This window comes from Kogia breviceps, chromosome 1, assembly GCF_026419965.1.
Source record: "Kogia breviceps isolate mKogBre1 chromosome 1, mKogBre1 haplotype 1, whole genome shotgun sequence".
Lineage (NCBI taxonomy): Eukaryota > Metazoa > Chordata > Mammalia > Artiodactyla > Physeteridae > Kogia > Kogia breviceps.
In genome coordinates, this window is record NC_081310.1 from 143116618 (window position 1) to 143133460 (window position 16843).

The following is a 16843-nucleotide window of genomic DNA, read 5'->3' on the forward strand; positions in this document are numbered from 1 at the left end:
GGAAAATAGATTCCATCTCTTGATAGGAGGAGTTGCAAAGACATGTTGCAGAGGGCATGGAAAAGGGAGAAAAATTGGGGTCATCATTGTCCTCAATCTTCCACATAGTTCAATGATTCTTTTCTTTCTTACCGCCAGCATCATAACTACTCTCCTTTTGAAGTGACATAATAATAATAACCCACATTTATTAAGCACTTGTTGCCAGGCACTGTTCTGAGCACATTACATTAACAATTCATTTTCTTCTCACAAGAACTTGTTGAGGTAGTTATTATTGGTATATTCCAATGAGAAAACACAGGCACAAAGAGGAAAAATAATTTACAAGATCCTTTCCACCAGGAAAGAAAAGTTCTTAGAGGATAAGCCATGTGGTGTCGATGAGAATTAAGCCAGAACTGAACGGCTCTCCAGGTCATCTGAGAGCATAAACACCTTTCCATTCATTTTCCACAAGATTCAAAGGCTAGAGCACTCAGGAGAATGAAGTTGTCCCACCATTGTTAAAGAGATTTGTACATTTACAATCTCAGCCAATGATTTTTAAAAGGCAGATTTTAAAATCATCTTTAATGGAAAAAATTCCTCTGTATAAGTTTTCTTCATATCCCTATGGAATCTATTTTGTTTTAATTCCAGCAATCTTTATCAAGTGACAGTGATGCCAGACACTGGGAATATCAAGAACCATGGGGACTTTTAATTTAACATAACAAAATAAACTTCAACTAATTATGCAGTTCTAGAGAAAGCATCAGCTAGGTAATTCTAGAGCATTCAGCCTTTCCTCAGAGCCACTAATGTCACTCAATGACCTCAACTTTTAAGCACACTCTAACTGATATGACCAAAGACATCTGCCTCTATGTCTGAAATATCTCTGATCTTCCTCTAATGTTTTTTCTCCCCTGGTACAGCCATCTAAGCTCTATTGTACCTGCCTTGCCTGTGCTAGCCCACAGACCCTATTCTAGTGTTTTCCAACGTTGCCTAATCTATCACATCAGACCTAATGAGTCTGAATCTGCAGATAGGGAATCTGTATTTCTAACAAGTACTCCAGGTGATTCTTATGACTATGTAGGTTTGGTAAATGCTGCCTTATCTTTTATCTAGCATGATTTTAAATAGAATGATTATTTTAATCTAGCATGATTATAGTCTAATTCTAATTGGCTTGACTGAATCCTAAAATCTGGGATCATGAACATTGTTTTCCATGGCAAGAAGTAAACTTTGCCTGGGAACTTAGTCTCATCATTCATACTGGATATAGCCTAATAGGGAGACAAGATCTGGAGCCTCCAGCCATGATAATTAAAAGTGATGTAGAGAAGTACTATCTGGTATCATTTGGGCCATACACGGGCTATTGGAAGTAAACATTCTCTGGTGGGGAGAAAAGACTAAGACTGATAGATATGGGGGAAAAAATGTGCTTTAAATATCTCAAATCTAGTTGCTATATCCTATACCAAGGCCATTTCAATTCTGACCTAACTGAGAATAAAAGCAATGAATTCTTGGGCTTTTACTAATAGGTTAGATAATTAATCTTTTTGAGTTTTAATTTCCTAACATGTAAAATAGGAAGCTTGTACTAGATATCCTCTAAGCTTTTTAAAGACTAGTGTCTTGGATTCTAAGAGTCAGTTTAGTCAAATAAAATATGACAAGCCATTAGATGACTGAAATGTTTATTGAATTTATTATAGCTTTACTATTCTGATCTGATTGGTTAATTCAATAATGACTAATAAAGCTATTTGTTTCTGTAAATACAGCTAATGTTTTCCACTTAATCCAAGTTTGGATATGGAGGACAAAGGAAGAAGGAACTCCTAGTCTCTCCCTTTTCTCTTCACCTCTTCTCTTCCAAGAACTTCTGAAAGGGTCCAGTGGTCCAATGATTGGTTGGAGTAGTTGTCACCCACTCCAAAATAGAGAAATTCACTTAATGCCCTTCAGAGAAGAAATGGTGCCCCATTTCTTTTTTTACTCTATTTCAAATGTTAACTTTACTGATTCTTTCAAACCTAGAATCTTCTAGTTAGGAGTATCACAGCCATAATAATCTAAGATAGATCTTTTGAATGTAACAGTTAAAATTTAATTTCAGTGCAGTTGGAACCTTTCTAAATCCAGTTGTTAAAAGAAATTCCTAATTAAATATAACATCTCTAATTAATGAATGCAAAAAATGATACATTAGGCACTCAAAAATGTGTCCTCATGCAAAAAAAAATAAAACAAATATGACTCAACAGTAGATAATTCAGGCAAAAATTGAAAGTGTTCATTCAGAAATATGAACATTACAGGTCAAAGTAATTTTTTAAGACCAAGATTCTTTGAATAATTGCCTCAACTGCACACAACCTGGACAGACATGATTAACTTAGCTAAAGAACGATTATGAGGAATTTATGTGGGAAAAAATTACTTGCAAATCTGATTGAATGTAAATTTCTGCATTTACGATTAATGTCAGGAAAAGACATTATAGCAGTCTCATGGAATATCTCACAGCTCTAGTGCACATTTTTGTGCTGTTATCAGCAGTTGCAAACTAATTGACACAGCTTGCATGGTAAGCAATTAGAATCTACTAATCTCCTTTTTTTCCCCACTCAGCTTTTTTTTTTTTTTTGGTATGTGAGATAAGCAGAGTCTGGAAATAAGTAACTCAACAAGTCTGATTTGGGCATCTTCAGTGGGTTCTTTTCTGATATTTCACCTTTTCATAATTATATTTGATGTCTTATCAAATGTTTGGCCAAATTTTTAATTATAAAATATCATTAAAGCCCTATAACTTATGCACAACTTTACCACATTATCTTTGTGCATGGCTTTTTTTCTTCTCTTCCCCTGTGTGCCCTTTTACTGTTCTGCTGATTACATAGAAATATCTTCTGAGAAGCAAGTTAAAACCTGACAGAGGTTTTCAATCTGACATCTCATTTTACAAACTTGATTGGAATTCAGGGTATTGAATCATGGCTTGAATAGCTTGGCTTGAGCTGAAGCCTTATATTCCACAAATATTCTAAAAAGCAATCTGCTCACCCATTTTCTGCAGTGGGCCAAAGCCATTTGATTAGAAAATATCTGCTTTTTTGAAGAGGCAGCTTTAGAAGAAACCCTTTGAGAAATGGAAATTCTCTTCATAAACCATAATAATGCCATCCTCATCAGATATAGATATTTGAAAATGAAGTCACCTATTTCTTTTTTTCAGCTATGCTCCCAGAGTCATTTTGCTGATAGTGAATTAGCCTTGAGAAGGATGAGATGTTGTTCATTCATCTCTTCATTCATTTCTAGGCATTGTTCTAGATCCTAGAGACACGTACAAAGATCCTGCTGCTGTGGACATAAGCCACAATTGTCTGCTGCCTCTTTTTTTTTTTTCTCTTTACATTGACGATCATAGAACTGCATTTGTCATATTGTGAAGTAAGTACTGAGTAATACTCAAGTGGATACATGACTAGCTTCTCACTTCTTTGAATTTAGGGAGTACTGCTGCTCATTTGTTTAAATTTGAAGGCAAAAATACTTGAAGTTGTCATAGAAGATTAGTATTAAAACTTCAGAAAAAAGGTACTGAGCACTTAACCTATTGTTATTATTACTTACCAACCTCAGTTGTGCTTGAGAATAAATGTGTTAGGCATTTTGACTGATGGGTATTAAGGCAGTGGTCAGAAGGCCCATTTATCCAAAATAACTCCCTTGACAATCAACCTTAGTGCAGAAAATTTGCACCGTTCATTTATCCATTCATTTATTCACTCATTACTACCTGCTATGTGCTCTGCATTATGTACACAATGGGGTTAAAAGACTAAATAAAACACCCTAGTCCTGATATAGAGATGCTCACAGACTGGTTAGCAGAAAAGATGAAGAAATTGCCAACTATAATGTAACAAGTGCTATAACAAAGGAAGAATAAAGGCTACGAGGTATCATATGTTGTGTAGTTTTTAGATTACATTGTCTACCCTAATTAAATAAAGCATCTCAATTAAATGAATATAAAAATACTACATTAGGTACTCAAAACTTGATCTCATGCAAACTGGGATGAAGTTTAATGAGGGAGGGGACTTTGTCATTTTATTCACTGCCATATATATAACAGTACATGACACTATTTGTATCTTTTAAGTCTTAACAGAAAAGTCTTTCTTAAGTTTCTTGCCTCCTGCATTATTTGACTTCCAATACCACCATATCATATGTAATGCCTTCAGTCATGAAACTCCATAATCTCATTTTCTCACGTCTAAAAATGCATAACAGAAGCTCCCCACCACTGTTCTGTATGTTGCTCAGGCAGTTCTCTGAAATTTATTTCAAAAGAAAATGTATATTTATCAATCAATGAACTTTAGCTCCCAAACAAAATTAAGTACGAAGGACCAGATTAACCCTCCTATCTGAAATAATTTTTAAAAGAAACAACACTGTTCATGATACGGGACATCATCAATAAAAAAACAGTGACCACTAGACAAGGTAAGCCATCCAATCACACCAGCTTAATGCTATGAAAGGATTCTAGGCTGTGATGCCCAGAAAGTGAATCTAGATAGAGCCTAGAAGATTCCAAGTTAAGGAGATGGAGCTGAGAATTGAGGAAAACAAGGTGACTAGAGTTCATACAAAGGAGTGCTGTAAAAGAGGAAGTCTACAGAGAGAGAATTCTGAAGCTCTGCAGAGTGTTCCCCTTGAATATTCAACTGAAATACTTATTAGTGCTTCTGTGTGAGGGGATTACCCAAGGCCAAGAGAATCACCTGAGCGGATTAGAGGTCACAGTGCTAGTCACCCACACAGAGATGAGAATAGAGTACCTATTCCCAGCACCCAAACTAGAAAGTCTCATGATTCATGGAGAATTTGGTAGAAAAATCAAAAGAGTCTTGAACTCAGTATTGGACAGTAATACTGCATAATGCAGTGTTGAGGAAAATTGGTCTTACACTGAGCACTGCTTCAATCCAACCTAACAAATCTTAGAAACAAAACTCAAAAACCAAACTGTTTCCAAAAACAATGAGTCACAGAATATAGCTCAATAATATTTAAAGGAATACAAATAAACCTAGCAAGCAATGAAGTAAAATTTAAAATGTCTGGCACCCACAGAAGGGAGTGGCAAGATATATTCAAAGTCCTGAAGGGAAAGATTTGCATCCTAAGATACTCTACCCAGCAAGATTACCATTTAGAGTAGGAGAGATAAAGAATTTCTCAGACAAGCAAAAACTAAAGGAATACAGCAATACTAAACCTATCCTAAAAAATATATTAAAAGACCTTCTGAAAATAGAAAAGAAGAATCTATAGGAAAGAGAAAATCACAGTTGGAAAGTAAATCACTTAAATAAGCCAGTATACGGATTTTCTTTTTAATCAAAAAAATTTCTGTGAAAGTGATGATAACCAAAATGAACACAAAAAGGTTAAACATGAGGATGTAAAAGAGGAAATCAAAGTTATAAAATGAGGGGGAGAAGAGTAAGAAAATGTAGATTTTTTTTTTTTTTTTTTTAGAATGCATTTGAGCCTAGATATAGTAATGGGTTAACATACTTGAAAAACAGGGTGACCACAAATCAAAAACATACAATAGATTCACAAAAAACAAAAAGAGGACACAAGCATAATAAAAGAAAAAATCATCAAACCACAAAAGGAAAAACAAAATGAAAGAAACAAAGAAGAAATACAAAATCAACTGGAAAACAAGATTTTAAATGGAAATAAAAACATATCCATCAATAATTACCTTAAATGTCAATGGACTAAATGCTCCAATCAAAAGACATAGAGTGGCAGATTGTATAAAGAAATTTAAAAAGTAAGAGCCTACAATATGTCACCTACAAGAGACCCACTTTAAGGCAAAGGATGGAAAAAGATATTTCATGCAAACGGAAATGACAAGAAAGTGGAGGTCACAATACTCGTATCAGACAAAATAGACATTAAAACAAAGGTCATAAAGCAAGATAAAGAAGGACACTATATAATGGTAAAAGGATCAATACAAGAAGAGGATACTACACTGGTCAATGTATATGCACCCAATATAGGAGCACCCAAATACATAAAACAAATACTAACAGACATAAAGGGAGAAGTTGATAGGAATACAATAGTAGTAGGAGACTTTAACACCCCACTCACATTAATGGACAGAAAATCAATGAGGCAACAGAGATCCTAAATGACACAATAGAACAGTTAGACATAATTGATATTTCTCAGGACATTACATCCAAAAAAGCAGAATACACATTCTTTTCAAATGCACATGGAACATTCTCTAGGAATGATCACATACTAGGGCACAAAACAAGCTTCAACAAATTTCAGAGTATATAAATTATTTCAAGCATCTTTTATGACTACAACATCATGAAACTAGAAGTCAATCACAGAAAAAGACATGAGAAAAATAAAATGGCATCCAATCAAAAATTACCAAGCATGCAAAGATGCAGAAAAATATAACCCATAATTAAGACAAAAATCAGTCAATTGGGACCAACCCAGAACTAAGACATATGTTGTAATTAGCAGACAGATACATTAAAACATACAGAAAGTTAAGCAAAGGTATGGGAAATATAAAAAAGAACCAAATAGAAATTCTGGAGATGAAAACTATAATGTCTGATATGAAAAATAAACTAGATGGGATTAACAACAACAACAACAAAACTTGATTTAATTCAAAAGAAGGCAGGAAAAAGGGAGAAAAAGGAGAACAAAGAACAGAAGAGGTGAACAAAAGACAACAAGACGATAGACTCACGTTTAACTACATCAATATTTACATTAAATGTAAATGGTCTGGTGGCTTCCCTGGTGGCACAGTGGTTAAGAATATGCCTGCCAATGCAGGGGACGTGGGTTCAAGCCCTGGTCCAGGAAGATCCCAAATGCCGCGGAGCAACTAAGCCCATGCACCATAACTACTGAGCCTGCACTCTAGAGCCCACGTGCCACAACTACTGAAGCCTGTGCACCTAGAGCCCATGCTCCACAACAAGAGAAGCCACCACACTGTGAAGCCCATGTACCGCAACGAAGAATAGACTCCACTCGGCGCAACTAGAGAAAACCCACACGCAGCAACAAAGACCCAACACATCCAAAAATAAAATTAAATTTTTTAAAAATGTAAATGGTCTACCAAATACTATATGATATCACATATATGAAATCTAAAAAAATTATACAAACGAATCTATATACAAAACAGAAACAGACTCACAAACATAGAAAACAAATGTATGACGACCAAAGTGGAGAGGGAGAGGAGGGACAAATTAGGAGTATAGGATTAGCAGGTGTAAACTACTATACATAAAATAGATAAGCAACAATGATTTACTGTATAGCACAGGGAATTGTATCCTCAAACTAATACAATATTGTTAATCAACTATATTTCAATTTCTTTTTAAAGTAGATAGTCTACATAGCCCAATTAAAAGTCACATACTGTCAGATTGGATAAAAGAGCAAGACCAAATCATATTTGACCAGCAAGAACTGCAGTTTAAACATAAAGACACAAATAGGTTGAAGGTAAAAAGATATTTCTTTGAGAAGATCAATGAATCTGATAAACCTCTAACTAGACCTACCAGTAAAAAAAAAAAAGGAAAAAAGGTGCAATTACACATTACTAGAAATGGGAGATGCAACATAACTACAGATTCTATAGATACTAAAGAGATAATATGGAATTATTATAAATAACTTTATGCCACTGTATTCACTAACCCAGGTGAAATGAACATATTCTTAAAAGACACTAATTAACATATCTCATGAAATGAATATCTCAAATGAAATAGATAACCTAGAGTCATATATCAACTAAAGAAATAGAATTTGTAGTTAAAACTCTTTCAAAACAACAAAGCTCCAGGCTCAAATGGCTTCACTGGTGAACTCTACCAAACATTTAAGGAAGAAATAATAGTAAATCTGTACAAAGTCTTCCAATAAAGTTAAGAGCTGATAACAATTTCCAATTTATACTTTGACTCCATCATTACCTTGATATCAAAGCCAGACAAAAGCATTACAAGAAAAAACACTATAGACCAATATCCTACATGAACACAAAGGCAAAAACTCTTAACATTTTAGCAAATAGAATCTAAAAGTTGATAAAATAAGTTTCTGGTTTATCCCAAAAATGCAAAATTGGTTTAATATTCTAAATAAGTCAATGTAATTCACCATATTAACAAACTAATAAACAATATCCATATGATCATCTTAATGGATACAGAAAAAGCATTTGACATCTAACATCCATTCGTGATTTAAAGCCTTCAACAAGTAGGAAATTTTCTCAACCTGATGAAGGATGTATGAAAAAGCCTACAGTTAACATCATCCTTTGTAGTGAAAGACTCAATATTTTCTCCTTAAGATCAGGAACAAGACAAGAATATCCTTTCTCGCCACTTCTATTCAGCATTGTCCTGAAGTTCTAGCAGTGCAATAAGGCAAGACAATAAAAGAAATAAAAGGCATCTAGATTGGAAATGAAGAAGTAAAACTGTCTTTATTCATAGCAACATGATCCTTATGTAGAAAACACGATGACTTATCTTAAAAACCTACTAGGACTATTAATGAGTTTAGAAGGATTGCGGGATACAAGATCAATATACAAAAATCAAATTTATTTCTATACACTAACATCAACAAGCAGAAGTTCATGTTAATAAAACAGTACCATATGCAATAGCATAAAATGTTTAATTACTACTTACTAAGTGCTGGGCTTTACGACAGAGTGACAAACAGGGGCACTGTCCTCAAGATGCTAAGTGGGGAAACAAACATAAAAACAAATAATACACTCTGATAAGTAAAGGAATAGAGTTAAGTGTGGACATTTGGTCAAATATTCCTAACAACTTTCTCTTGTTAGGAAACCTATTCTCCCATTGTCTGAGAATAACTCATAAGCAATCCATTAATTCCATAAACTGGATCAGCACAGCCAGAATTCCTAATGCTATTAGAATAGCTCTTTTTTCTGATGTCCATGTGCCTGAAGTTAAGAGGATAAGTCTTCCTAATCCACATGTGAGGTTCTTTTGTCTAATAAACCAGTTCTCTGGCCCAGAGAGGGGGAAGGGGAAGTCTATTCTAAAAGATTCAGTTGCCTTTTCTTTTTTTTTTTTTTTTTTTTTTGCATTTATACCAACTGGCAGAACCTGAGAACTTAAAAGTGTACTGAGGCCTTCAATAGCTGAGGCACCATAATCCAATGAGGCTGGCCCAGAACCTTCTTTGGTGTGCCTTTTTTTTTCTGTGAATCAAGAGCTGATTAATTAAAATGAGTATAATCAAGATTTTCAAGTAAAAGTAAAATATTTCAAATTCTTTTGAAAAAACAAACCCAAATCCTTAAGCACTCATTTATAAATACAATTTTTAAATTATTCTTGTGTTCAGTTCATTAAGGCAGTTCTTCTAGTGGCCTCTATTAACTTGGTTGAAGAAACAGGTTTTATTGAGTTCTTATACTGATGCCCTGAGCATAATGATGCATAAGTGTCACAGTAGGCTGCTGCCGGACCCTACGTTTTTAAGATATCAGATGTCAAAATACTCCACACTCAAACCAGAGACTACAAGCAATTTAAATTATTACTCACACAGGTATATGCAAAGCAAGGGGGATTCCCTGAGTGAGGGGCAGGACCCACCAGCAAGAGGGCACTCTGATGTCCCCTGTAGGAGAGAGAGAGGCAGAATGTGCATGGTCAGGAAGATGTATATACATATATCCCTCCTTCTCTATGACGTTTTTGAATGATGCAAGGACCGACTAAGTTCTGGTGATAGGGGAGGAGAAAAGAGGGGCAGGGTGAGTTGCCTCACATGTCATTTTTGGGGGTGCAGGAGAAGTAAGTGAAGAGCTTTTGATAGTCTATTGGTTTTCACCCTGGGGGAGCAGCTTGGTGGCTTCCAGTTTCTATCCTGACAGGTGTTGAATGATTTAGCCAAATGCCATTGTGCTAGGGTGATTTACTTCTCTCTCTCTACAATAAGCAAGAAGCTCGCAATCAAAAGTGGAAGACAGACATACTAACAAATGAAACGACATGATGTGATATATACAAAAAAAGACTTATATGTGAGTTTCAGAAAAAGTACAAAAAAGAGCATCCCATCTGAGGCATCATAGAAAAGCGATGCTCTATCAGGGTTGTGATAGAAACTGGGAATTTACCAGGTGGACAAGGGAAAGAAGGGAGTTCCAAGCAAAGGAGCTAGCTTGTGTGAAGAAAGGGAAGCATGAAACAGTTGACAAGAAGCAGTGAACAGCTTGGTACTGCTGGAGCACAGATGAAAGGGGAGAGTGGCAGATGTTGACACAGAAGTAGGCAGGGGTCAGGTGTGTGAGATCTTATATAGCTGTGCTAAAGTGCTTGGACATTATCCAGTGGTAATGCAGACTTCTTCAACGGTTCCAAGTATATAAGGGACATGATCTGATTTTCCTTTAAGAGGAATGATTCTGACAGTATGGTTGGGGAATGGTTGAAGGCACAGAGTAGGGGCAAGTCAGCTGAGAAGCTTCCAGGAGCGTCTGTCTACAAGGAGCACTAAAATATCACTGAGCGTGTAATGAAATCGAGAAAATAACATTTACCGAAACTTCCATTTGTGGATGGAAGTAATACTTATAACAGTACAGACCTTAGAATCCGACTGCTTTGGTTTGAATCCTATTTCTACTGAACAAGTTCCTTCAGGGTAAGGAGGATCAGGGGGTGCTACAGGAGGGAAGGATAGACAAGTTAGCCCCATGGAGAAGACGAACGTTTTATAGCATATAAGATTTTACTGTGAATTCTTGATATACCCATTCCCACTCAACCTTTCCTCCTTTAGTCTTAAAGAATAGTGTAATATTCATTCAGCTGCTCAAGCGAAAACCTAGAAATACAACTTGGTTCTCCCATGTGCCATGCTACAAAAATGGCCCGGGTTTTTCATCCTTTTCTATGTCCGTGGCCTTTGCCATGTGACACTGCAGTTCTCACTAATGACTAAAAAGGCAGAGGCTATTTTCACACTGCTTGATGTATGGACTGGACTCATGACTTGTTGGATTGACCTAATGGAAGATGGTAGAAGTGACAGTATTTGTTCTGAGCCTTGGCCTTAGGCAGCTTTTCACGTTTCTACTTGATCTCTTTCATCTCTGCCATTGCCAGGAGAATATGCCCAGGTCACCCTACTGGAGAGGAGACCTGTGTAGTAAAGCCAAGCTACCCCATGCATCTCAGCTGAGACTTGGATCAGCTGACAGGCAGGCAAAGTCCAGTTATAAGAGCAAGTTCAGCTAATATCAGCAAATCTACCTTAATGTTGTATGACACTGAGGTTTGGTGTTAATTTTTATGCTGTAATTTTTATGCTGCAATATTTGCAATAAATAAATGATATACCCCATTATCTTTCATCCAAAACATATCAGTTATATCACGAGTCCTATATTCCTACTTACAAAACATATCTCAAATCCATTCACTTTTATCCATCTTCATTGTTCCACTCTAGTTTAAGAACCATCATACCTCATCTGAACTACTGCTTTATCTACTTCCATGCCAGACACTTATAATCTATTCTTCAAATACCAGGGAGAGTGATTTTCCCCCAAATAACATACATTAGATCACCTCAGTCATTGCCCTGCTTAAAATCCTTTAATATCTTCTCATTGCTCTCAGAATATAATCCAAATGCCTCATGATGACCTCATGGTCTGCCTAATACCAAGATGAAAAAGTAGCTTTTATTTTACCTTCAAAAATGGTTTCTTCAAAGAAATGTGGGATCAATTCTTATTTAGAAATCTCTGCTTGAAGAAAGTTGATTTACTGTTTCAACTCATGGAATATTATTTTGGTAAAAGTACCAAAATATATCAAAATGAAAGTTTCTTTGGAAAACACAGAAATCAAACATTATGATTTGATTTTACCAAATAGCAAAAAATTAAGATGGAGAATAAGAGGAGAGGATGAAAGAAAAAATAACAATCTATTGGTGGTCCAGTGTATCACATTGAAATGACAAAAGGATAAAATTAGGCCTGAAAGAGAAGTCTACATTTGGGGCTTTGGAGAGTATATAACCCAGCTGTTCTCTAACCTCACGGGGACCGGAGAACAGAGGAAATAAGTTACCCTGAGGTAGGAGGTATAAGCTGGAAGATTAGACATGAAATCAAACTCCCTGAGAATCAGCATTGGTGAGTATTACTTAATACTTACATATAGTACTTACTAAAAAGTGCTTTTGCTTATTTTGCTTCGTTTATACCTGAAGACCTTGGGGTCTAGTGAGGTTCAGTGGATAGTAATTAGTTTTCATTCTGACTTTAATCACACATGGTAACTTGACAATTCACACGATCCATGAGTCTGTAAGCCTTCCCATAATGAATTGCCATTATTTGTATTTTTAAAATAAATAGCCGTCAAGCAGGTGCCTCCTACGATTGAAGCAGGCTGAAAAATAAAGCCTACCAAAGATGCAAAATAAAATGCAAAAATCACTAAAATCAGTTCCTGTTTTTAAATAATGTGGCTACAGCCCCAGAATACCAAAGGCAGCACAGGAATACCTAAGAAAGGCATTTGGTGCAGCTGTGGGCACCAGTAAGATTGACTTTAATCTCCCTGGAAGTGATATTCAGTATTAAATGCAGTTTGTCAATGCCCTGTCCCTCAGGGCATAATGTTGTGCAGTAGTGTAGTATAGTGTAGTGTAGTTTTCTGGCATCCGGCTACCGCAAAGCCTTCTCCTTTGGCCCCTTGTAATGGGAAGTGTATAGGAAGAAGAACAGCTGGGTCCTGGTATTCCTAGAATTTCTCCTCAGTGGACTGCCAGTGTACAGGTATCACAGCGTGACACATGGCTGTACTCAAGGAGATGAGACTCCTGAGAAAATGAAATCCAGCAGAAGTGGTACAGAAGACAGAAAATCCTTCTAACATGTGCCTCACAAACTGCCTTCTCTCCCTCTGTTCCCTTCACCAGGAGTGTCCTTTCCATCTTCTCTGCCTTCTCCACACCCTGCCTATCCTTCAGATTCCAACTCATCACACTTCCCTATAAAGCTTTCAAAGTATACAACCCCCAGTGATCTCTTTCTTTAATAAGCATATATCTAAATCAGAATTTATTCTCTCTGCATCGCTGACACATCACACACACACACACACACACACACACACACACACACACACACACACACACAGACTGCACTATCCCAATGAACTGCACCATAATTCAAGCCAGAAACCTACTCGTAATCCTTGTCCTGCCTTTTATTTCTCCATACATTCACCAATCACAAAGTTTCATCCGTCTTCCTCTGAAATATCTCTTGAATATCATATCCATCCCCAACCCATCCCCATACATCAACTACCTTCATTTGTTTGGTCTCTCTCTAATTTATCTTGCCCAAATCTCCCATTCCTACATATTGTCCACAATGTAATTAGAGTGGTCTTAATAAAAGGCAAATCAGATCATGTCACTCTTCTGGGTAAAGTATTTCAGTGATTCCCTCTGTTCTCGTGATATGGTTATCAATTTCTTTACATAGTTCACAAGACTCTGCAAAATCTGGCCTATCATTATCTCTAGTCTAGCTTCATCTCTTGCCATTTCCCCAAATCATGCTCGCTTCCAGACTTTTGTAAATTCCCCCAAGCCGTGCCTGAACACTCTTCTCCCTATACTTTTACTGGCTAACATTTACATATTCTTCCTATCTCAGCTTAGATACATCCTCAAAAATCCTTCCGGGACCTCCATATACCAATATAGATGTTCATTATATGTGATACCACAGTATCCTATATTACCATCATTTTCTAGAGACAGAACTCTTATCTGTAAACAGTGAAATCAACTCTAGTTAATCAAAGCAGCAAACAAAATTTTTAAACATTAGGTAGCTAACAGAATCTCTGGGATCACTAAAGAATGAGACCTGAGGATCACCAGGCCAGTGATAATGCTCTAGGCTTCACTGTGGAATGGCTCCACACTACAGCTGCCTTGGATGAGTGGAGACAACACTGATGCTAAGCACTGGGTGCTACCACTAGGACCTCTGGCCCTGCCTCTCACTGATGGAGCCCAGGTCACATTCCTGAATCCTCACTGCAAGGCATGCTAGGACAGTAAGGTTTTGTCATCTATCTTGAGGAGTGCTCAGATTAATTGTTTTATAGGTTTGTTGAAGAGCTTGAGGGTGACTAGCCATAACCACTTACTAATTTTTTTATATCAGTTTTTAAAAATATTTCTTTTTTTTAAACATCTTTATTGGAGTATAATTGCTTTACAATGGTGTGTTAGTTTCTGCTGTATAACAAAGTGAATCAGCTATACATATACATATGTCTGCATATCCCCTTCCTCTTGTGTCTCCCTCCTACCCTCCCTATCCCACCCCTCTAGGTGGACACAAAGCACCAAGCTGATTTTCCTGTGCTAGGCAGATGCTTCCCACTAGCTATCTATATTACATTTGGTACTGTATATATGGCCATGCCACTCTCTCACTTCGTCCCAGCTTACCCTTCCCCCTCTCCATGTCCTCAAGTCCATTCTCTATGTCTGTGTCTTTATTCCTGCCCTGCCCCTAGGTTTTTCAGAACCTTTTTTTTTTTTTGAGATTCCATATATATGTGTTAGCATATGGTATTTGTTTTTCTCTTTCTGACTTAGTTTACTCTGTATGACAGTCTCTATGTCCATCCACCTCACTACAAATAACTCAATTTCGTTTCTTTTTATGGCTGAGTAACATTCCATTGTATATATGTGCCACATCTTCTTTAACCATTCATCTGTCGATGGACACTTAGGTTGCTTCCATGTCCTGGCTATTGTAAATAGAGCTGCAATGAACATTGTGGTACATGACTCTTTTTGAATTATGGTTTTCTCAGGGTATATGCCCAGTAGTGGGATTGCTGGGTCGTATGGTAGTTCTATTTTTAGTTTTTTAAGGAACCTCCATACTGTTCTCCATAGTGCCTATATCAATTTACATTTCCACCAACAGTGCAAGAGGGTTCCCTTTTCTCCACACTCTCTCCAGCATTATTGTTTGTATATTTTTTGATGATGACCATTCTGACTGGTATGAGGTGACACCTCATTGTAGTTTTAATTTGCATTTCTCTAATGATTAGTGATGTTGAGCATCCTTTCATGTGTTTGTTGGCAATCTGTATATCTTCTCTGGAGAAATGTCTATTAGGTCTTCTGCCCATTTTTGGATTGGATTGCTTGTTTTTTTGATATTGAGCTGCATGAGCTGCTTATAAATTTTGTAGATTAATCCTTTGTCAGTTGCTTCATTTGCAAATATTTTCTCCCATTCTGAGGGTTGTCTTTTCGTCTTGCTTATGGTTTCCTTTGCTGTGCAAAAGCTTTTAAGTTTCATTAGGTCCCATTTGTTTATTTTTGTTTTTATTTCCATTTCTCTAGGAGGTGGGTCAAAAAGGATCTTGCTGTGATTTATGTCATAAAGTGTTCTGCCTATGTTTTCCTCTAAGAGTTTTATAGTGTCTGGCCTTACATTTATGTCTTTAATCCATTTTGAGTTTATTTTTGTGTATGGTGTTATGGAATGTTCTAATTTCATTCTTTTATATGTAGCTGTCCAGTTTTTGTAGCACCACTTATTGAAGAGGCTGTCTTGTCTCCATTGTATATTCTTGCCTCCTTTATCAAAGATAAGGTAACCATATGTGCATGGGTTTATCTCTGGGCTTTCTATCCTATTCCATTGATCTATATTTCTGTTTTAGTGCCAGTAGCATACTGTCTTGATTAATGTAGCTTGTAGTAGAGTCTGAAGTCAGGGAGCCTGATTCCTCCAGCTCCATTTTTCTTTCTCAAGATTCCTTTGGCTCTTCAGGGTCTTTTGTGTTTCCATACAAATTGTGAAATTTTTTGTTCTAGTTCTGTGAAAAATGCCATTGGTAGTTTGATAGGGATTGCATTGAATCTGTAGATTGCTTTAGGTAGTATAGTCATTTTCACAATGTTGATTCTTCCAATCCAAGGACATGGTATATCTCTCCATCTGTCTGTATCATCTTTAATTTCTTTCATCAGTGTCTTATAGTTTTCTGCATACAGGTCTTTTGTCTCCTTAGGTAGATTTATTCTTAGGTATTTTATTCTTTCTGTTGCAGTGGTAAATGGGAGTGTTTCCTTAATTTCTCTTTCAGATTTTTCATCATTAGTGTATAGGAATGCAAGAGATTTCTGTGCATTAATTTTGTACCCTGCTACTTTACCAAATTCATTGATTAGCTCTAGTAGTTTTCTGGTAGCATCTTCAGGATTCTCTGTGTATGGTATCATGTCATCTTCAAACTGTGACAGTTTTACTTCTTCTTTTCCAATTTGGATTACTTTTATTTCTTTTTCTTCTCTGATTGCCGTGGCTATAACTTCCAAAACTATGTTGAATAATAGTGGTGAGAGTGGGCAACCTTGTCTTGTTCCTGATCTTAGTGGAAATGGTTTCAGTTTTTCACCATTGAGAACAATGTTGGCTGTGGGTTTGTCATAGATGGCCTTTATTGTGTTGAGGTAAGTTCCCTCTATGCCTACTTTCTGGGTTTTTTTTTTTTTTTATCATAAATGGGTGTTGAATTTTGTCAAAAGCTTTTTCTGCATCTATTGAGATGATTATGTGGTTTTTCTCCTTCAATTTGTTAATATG